Source organism: Stenella coeruleoalba (assembly GCF_951394435.1).
Source record: "Stenella coeruleoalba genome assembly, chromosome: 6".
In the NCBI taxonomy this organism is placed as follows: domain Eukaryota; kingdom Metazoa; phylum Chordata; class Mammalia; order Artiodactyla; family Delphinidae; genus Stenella; species Stenella coeruleoalba.
The window spans coordinates 94,903,525-94,911,809 of NC_137151.1; positions in this window are offsets into that span (position 1 = coordinate 94,903,525).

Genomic DNA, 8,285 nt, shown 5'->3' on the forward strand with positions numbered 1-8,285 from the left:
GTCTGTGGTAGGCAGAATAATGCCCCCTCCCAAATGTCCATTTCTAACCCCCAGAACCTGTGAATATGTCACCAAACAGAACAAAAGGGACTTAGCAGATTCAATTAAGTTAAGAACCTTGAGATTGGGAAGTTATCTTGAATTTTCCAGGCGGGTCCAATACTATCACAACAATCATTGTAAATAAAAGAAGGAGGCAAGGGAGTCAGAGTCTGAGAGGACATGTGAAAACTGCAGTAGGGCCATGAATGCAGGAAACCTTTAAAAGCTGGAAAACGCAAGGAAACAGGTTCTTCCCTGGAGTCTCCAAACTCTAGATGCCCTACTGAGACACTGATTTTAGCCCATTTTGGACTTCTGATACCTAGAACTATGAGAAATAAATTTGCGTTGGTGTTGTTTTTGTTTTTAATTTATTTATTTGGTTGTACCGGGTCTTAGTTGCGGCAGGCAGGCTCCTTAGTTGCAGCACGTGGGCTCCTTAGTGGTGGCTCGTAGGCTCCCTAGTTGTGGCATGAGAACTCTTAGTTGCGGCATGCATGTGGGATCTGGTTCCCTGACCAGGGATGGAACCCAGGCCCCTGCATTGGGAGCACGGAGTCTTATCCACTGTGCCACCAGGGAAGTCCCAAGTTTGTGTTGTTTTAAGCCACTAAATTTGTGGTAATTTGTTACAGCAACAATAGGAAACTAATGCAGTTTCTTCGTATGTGAACATGAGTGTGTTTCCAGCCAACCTGAAAAGTACACAGTTACTGAAGCATACTCATATCAATAATTGATATCATTTTGATTCTATATAATTAACTTATAGAAGTTGAGTTTTCTTTTTTATTTAGCAGTTCTTCTCAAATTTTGAGAAACAAGAGAACTTTCATAGTAGTGTTGAAATAATTAACTATCCAGAGAATGCCAAGCATATTTAATTATAATCAGCATCATCTCCTTTGCATCAGGTGAAAAAGAACTTCCTTGTTTTTGTCTACTGCTGTCTAGGAAACTCCAAATAAAATTTAGGTGTAAAAGTCATCTGGACAGTTTTATTATTTTGAATTTGGGGTTTGAATTGCAGAAGGATTGTAATTAAAAGACTTATCAGAAGGAGACAAGGTATGAACATAAGTGACATAAGTAACTATTAATCTCTATAAGCCAAACAAAATAGGAGCTCTGTTAAACTTAAGATAATTTTTAGGGAATTCCCTGGCGGTCCAGTGGTTAGGACTCAACGCTTTCACTGGCCCAGGTTCAGTCCCTGGCCAGGAAACTAACAATAAGGTCCTGCAATCTGCATGGCGAGGGCAAAACAAAACAAAACAAAACAAACAAACAAACAAAAATATATATATATATATATTTTATTACTTTTTTTCTGGAGATAGGCAAAAGTATACTAACATATTTACTCAGAAAATATTTCACATTCACACAATAGTAGAATCTTATTTAAATCTCAGGCAAGCTAGGATTTTCTGAAGAATTTTCTTTCTTTTTTTAATTAATTAATTTACTTATTTTTGGCTGCGTTGGGTCTTCGCTGCTGTGCGCGGGCTTTCTCTAGTTGCAGCGAGTGGAAGCAACTCTTCCTTGAGGTGCGTCAGCTTCTGATGGCGGTGGCTTCTGTTGTTGTGGAGCACGGGCTCTAGGCCCTTAGGCTTCAGTAGTTGTGGCACACGGGCTTAGCAGTTGTGGCTCGCAGGCTCTAGAGCGCAGGCTCAGTAGATGTGGCACACGGACTTAGTTGCTCCACGGCATGTGGGATCTTCCTGGACCAGGGATTGAACCCGTGTCTCCTGCATTGGCAGGCAGATTCTTAACCACTGCACCACCAGGGAAGTTGCTTCTGAAGAATTTTCTAACTGGAACTCTCCCTGAGCCATCATGCACTGTGTGGTATAATATTTGTTCAGTCAGATTATGAATTAATCTAGGGGCACAACTTTAGGATTTGTTAATATTGAGTTGGCCAAAAAGTTCGTTTGGGTTCTTCCATGAGATGTTACAGAAAAACTTGAACGAACTTTTTGGCCAACCCAATACTTTGTTTATACATGGAGCTTTCTGTCACACCTTGACTTAGTTCATTTGTATATTTCTATGGGACTTTCCTACGTCCCTTTAAGAAAGGGGAGAGAAAAAGTCATGCCTCCAGAACCCTTTAGATTTCTTAGGAGGTTATGAAGCTCCAGACAAGTCATAAACAGTAAGTCCTACTTTATTTAGAGTTCCATTCTATCACACATTCAGGCTCATTCATATAGTTGTTATATAAAACAACTGAATCCATTTTAAAGTTCTCTTTTCTTTGTTCTAAATCCATATGCCTGGAGTTAGCCAAACTGAAGAGTTTAGAGCCATCTGTTCTGTTTAGAGAACACACAAGTCTTCCACAAGACTGCCCTCACCTTGGACACTAACTGCAAGTTGAGAGGCTTCCCAAAACCACTCTCAGGTTAGACAATTCACTAGAAGGACACACAGGATTTACTGAAAGCTGTTATACTCATGGTTACAGTTTATTACAGGGAAAGGACACAGGCCAAAATCAGCCAAGGTAAGAAGCACACAGGGAAAAATCTGGGAGCGTTCCAAACATAAAGTTTCCAGAGTTCTTTCCCACAGAATTAGGATGCTGTTATCCTCCAGCATCCATGTGTGACAATATTCAGGGGTATCACCAACCTGGGAAGCTCACTTGAGGTTTCAGGTCCAGAATTTTTATTGAGGCTTCATCATACAGGCATAATTGATTGATTGATTGATAGATGATCCATATGGTTGAACTCAGTCTCCAGGTTGGTCACATGGTTGGCCTTTCTGGCATGGCCAAGGCCAACCCCCACTTTAAAGGAGCACACTCCTATCAGGAGTGACACAGATTACCTCCAGAAGCCAAGGGCAAAGGCCAGACCTCTCTTTGAGCAAGGTCAAATTATTTACCATACATCATATGAAAAGAATTCCAATTTTTTCTTCTCTTTTTTAAAATATTATTGTTATATTTTTTTGGCCATGCCACGTGTCTTGCAGAATCTTAGTTCCCTGACCAGGGATCGAACTCTCGCCCTCGTCAGTGAAAGTGCAGAGTCCTAACCAGGGGACTGCGAAGGAATTCCCCCAGTTTCTTCTTTCATTGTATACATTTTCTCCCCTTTGATGGTGATTTTTCTGATTGCATACAAATGACAGATTTTTACGACCAATTAATCTCTAATAGTTTTCAGAGAGAGGGTAGATAGCTAAAGATACAAAAATATAAATTAACCATTATTAAGGCTATCTACCTTTCTTTTTTTTTTTTTTTTTTTTTGAGTTTTTACAATTTAGCTACCTTTCTTTTGCAGGGAAAGAAAAGGCTTTTTTTTCATTCATACACAGCAAAGCAGTAGCCATAGTTCTCCAACTTCAGCCAAGGGTTGAAAGGAAACACAGAACATATTACTCACCAGTTGGTTATAGCAGTTCCAGACCTCAAAAAGCTGTTTTCTGTTCACGGACACATAAAATATTTTTAGTTCTTTAACTCATAATGACCTACAGACAAAACAAACAACATAGACTGCCAGGCCAAACAAACAGAAAGACAAACCAACAAAAAACTTAAAAAAAAACAAACATAGAAAGACAGATACTCTGACTTCTGCTACCCAGTCATGACCAGATTCCCTCTGTCTGCCATCTGGCGTAGACAAAAAGGTTACATCATAAACAAACAAACAAATAAATGCCGGATTCCATGTTGCTGCCACCAGCAGTTGTGCACAAACCAAAACCAGAACTCTATCCAGACTTGGCCATTAACTTGAAACATAGAACCAGAAACCCAGAAAGAGATTTGGTCAAACTCCATCGCCACATAAGAGTGAACTCAGGAATCAGCAAGACTATGTCTAGGTGAAAATAGCCCACTGGTTCCCTTCTCTGGCAGTGGAGTGTACTCAGATCTGATAGGGAAAATCCACATGGAATTCTCAGTGGAATCTGAAACTGCCAAAAGAAGACTAAGGAGGCCAATAAATTAAGAAGGTCAGTATTTAAAAGGCTTGCTCGCCACAAAACAAAGCAGAATAACTGAACAAACATCTTCTAAAAGGAAAATACCCACAAAGTACCAAGATTATCAAATTAGGTTTGTTAATAAAGGACAAATAGCAATTTTCTCACATGATTATCTTAGCTATAAAACTTCCCCCCATATCTTCAGATATTAGCATGGCAAAAGTCAGAAATAGAATTGTTTTTGTTTGAGAGTCAGTAATTTAAAGGAAGGCTCAAGGTTTCATTTAATTTGGGATCCAGAACTAGACCCTGGTTTTGTCGTGTTTTGTTTTTGTTTTTTCAGTGTGTAAAGTGTTGTGCATGCATGTTTGTTTCCTACCTGTAGGATGTGATACGTATGCTTATCCTTAGTAGAAGAAGGCAGTGTGGATTTTGTTCCATATTTCTTTTTTTTTTTTTTTTTTTTTTTTTTTTTGCGGTACGCGGGCCTCTCACTGTTGTGGCCTCTCCCGTTGCAGAGCACAGGCTCCGGACGTGCAGGCTCAGGGGCCATGGCTCACGGGCCTAGCCGCTCCGCGGCATGTGGGATCTTCCCGGACCAGGGCACGAACCCATGTTCCCTGCATCAGCAGGCGAACTGTCAACCACTGCAGCACCAGGGAAGCCCTCCACATTTCTTTAGTTTCCTTCTTGATATCTCCCTCCCCTAGTCTGTTTGAATTATTGTTTTAGTTTAATTTAATTGCATGGTAACAAAGGTCATTTACTGAGCACTTAAGTTATGTCAAACAAAACTCTTATCTTACTTAATAGTCACAATAACTCTATGAGGTAAATGTTACTCTTATTTTGCACACACACAAACACACACAAAAATGCCAAAGAAGCTAAATCATTTATCCAAGGACCCAAAGATCCATAAGTAGTAAGAGGCGAAACTGAGGTTTGGACTCCTGCTTACTTTCATCGTATTGTTGTCGTGTTGTGCTAGTTTGCTTTCTCCACCAATCATAGGCTCCTTGACAGCAGGGATTATGTATTGCATCTCTGAATGACCAAAACAAAATATATGGTGTAGTATGTAGTAGGCATATAAACAAATTAACTATCCTTTAGAATTTCATAATTGTCTAACATGGATAGATCTAATTTTTTTTATATATATATATAAATTTCTTTATTTTTTGGCTGCGTTGGGTTTTCATTGCTGGGCACGGGCTTTCTCTAATTGCGTCGATTGGGGGCTACTCTTCGTTGTCGTGCGTGGGCTTCTCATCGTGGTGGTTTCACTTGTTGCGGAGCACAGGCTCTAGGTGCACGGGCTTCAGTAGTTGTGGCACACGGGCTCAGTAGCTGTGGCTCGAGGGCTCTAGGGCACAGGCTCAGTATTTGTGGCGCACAGGCTTTGTTGCTCTGTGGCATGTGGGATCTTCCCGGACCAGGGCTGGAACCCGTGTCCCCTGCATTGGCAGGTGGATTCTTAATCACTGCGCCACCAAAGAAGTCCTAGATCTTATTTTAGAAAAAGATATTAAGCTCCCTGCAGGCAAGGAATGTTGAAGTTAAACCAGAGATGGTAATGTCAAAGGTAGATGCCAGCTAATGGTCTGCCTGGGCCCATACTATGAGGTAGTTCAGGATATGGACCTCAGCTTTACAAGTAAGAAACTCAGTTTTGGGGAATTCCCTGGCAGTCCAGTGGTTAGGACTCTGCACTTCCACTGCAGGGGGCCTGGGCTCGATTAAACTAAGATCCCGCATGCCATGTGGCCAAAAAAATAAAAGAAACTCAATTTTGACCATGTATCCAGAGTTGATTAGTTTACAGGGGATACTCATTTTGTCCAAGCTCACAAGAAAGTGATGAATGGGCATAACTGTATTTTATCTGGTCAGAGATTAGATTTTCTTGGACAGGTTTGTGACTAGAACATAGATCACCTTTGTGTTCTCTGGATAGACTAGGCTCCAAAGTTTTATGTTTCAATGTTCAGGAAACTCTAAAATGAGCATAGGAACTCAACTGAAACAAATGCTTTTGATTTACATAGGGCCAACAGGGTAAGATAAGGGAAAAACTTGTGTTACTTCTCTGAGAAGGAAAATGAGGGTAACAATAAGAGTACCTACTGCCAAAGTTTCTTATGAGCACTGAGAACCAATAAATATACTAGTTGTTACACTGGTAAAATTGTAACCCCTTTTTTTTTTTAAATTTATTTATTTTTGGCTGCGTTGGGTCTTCATTGCGGTACGCGGGTTTCTCATTGCGGTACACGGGTTTCTCACTGCGGTGGCTTCTCTTGTTGCAGAGCACGGGCTCTAGGCGCATGGGCTTCAGTAGTTGTGGTGCACAGGCTTAGTTGTTCTGCGGCACGTGGGATCTTCCCGAACCAGGGATTGAAGCCATGTCCCCTGCAATGGCAGGCGGTTTCTTAACCACTGCGCCTCCAGGGAAGTCCCTAAAATTGTAATTCTTTTTTTTTGTTTTTTTGCTCTTTTGTTTTTGTTTTTTTGGCCGCAAGGCTTGTGGGATCTTAGTTTCTGACCATGGGCCCTCAGCTGTGAAAGCTCAGAGTCCTAACCACTGGACCGCCAGGGAATTCCCTGTAATTCATTATTTTAAAATGGAGGTCATTTATAGTGACTCCAATACTGGTCCCACTGTTCTGAGAACGTACCAGGCTCCCTCCTGCCATGGTGTCTTTGAATACAGTGTTCTCTTTGCCTCTTTTCCTCTGTGTTATTTATTTATTTATTTATTTATTTATTTATTTATTTATTTATGGCCGTGGGATCCTAGTTCCCCAACCAGGGATCAAACCCATGTCCCCTGCTGTGGAAGTGCAGTCTTAACCACTGGACCACCAGGGAAGACCCTCTTTTCCTCTATATATCTTCATCTATTCAAATGTCATCTGCTCAATCAGGCCTTTCCTGATTATCCCAAAACATCTTATTTTTCTCTCCTGCTTTACTTTTCTCTGTAGCATCTATATAATCTAATACACTAGGTATTTTTGTGTTTTCTGTTTCCCCTTACTAGAATATAAGTTCCATTAAGTATGGAGGTTTTTCCATGTTGTGTTCACTGCTATGTTCTTAGTACCCGTAAGGATGCCTAGCAGAGAGTAGACACTCAAATATTTGTTGAATACATGAAAGATGTTCACTACATGAACTACGTGAAAGATCCAGAACATCCCCTTCCTATTACAAGGCACACAGGAGGTCTCTGGGCAAAAGATATCTTTTGCTAATACCAATAGGTCTCAAAAAGTACCTGGAAACCTCTGTTAGCACCTTGATATAATTGGATCCCATCATTCATTAATTCCAGTCATTCATTTACCCATTCACTATTCATACTCATGCAGTTCTTACTATATGCTAGATACTAGCTTAGTACTGGGGGTCCAACAATGAATTTTCATGGAACTTATTCTAGCTGGGACAAAGATGTGGTTGGGGATGTGGAGAGAACAGAAGAACCATGTTTCTTATTTTTGTCACCTTGCTAAGCCACTAGTTAATTATAAGCTCCTTTTTGGGGATATCTATGGTCTCCCATATTCTCCTCCTCATACTTTGTGTTGTTTGCCCTTGACCTAGCAGTTTGTTTAATGAAGTATGGAATCTCTTGCTTTTCTCTTGTAACAGAGAATTTTCAGGCAATTACTGTATTTGGTCAAGATCCAAATCCAAAATCAGAGGCAGCTCTGAACCCCTGACTAACGCATCACTACCTGATTATATAAATGGTAATGTGCAAAGACAATTTCTCGAAGATGCCACAGTAAAGATGCTTCTCGTTAATAAGTGGTTTCATTTCTCTTTGGGTAAAGGAGGCAAGGAAAATAATTTTACTTCCTGCAAACATTCTCTCATTTAATGTTTAAGAATTACTTAATGAGATCTTACTTCATGCATAGCACAATATGATGCTCTATACGGATACAATAAGTGTAAGATACAGACTGCTCTCTAGCAGATGGCACTTCCATTAAGGAGACCAGACACAGCCATAGTGTTTCCACTTCATTCACCCACCCACTCCCTCTCCCCATCAAGCCATTTTGGTTTCTCTTGCCTCCCTGACCACATGGTATACTGTGGCTATACTCTTGTCTGTATCCTAGATTCTCTCATGCCTTGACTTTTCCCCACTTTCACCTTTTCTGTTACTCAGTTCAAGATTTTCATTCCTTTTGATCCCAGGTTGCAGAGTTGCTCGAGAAAATCAAGTAACTTAATATGACATAACTTTCAGCAGGTTGCAACTGAAT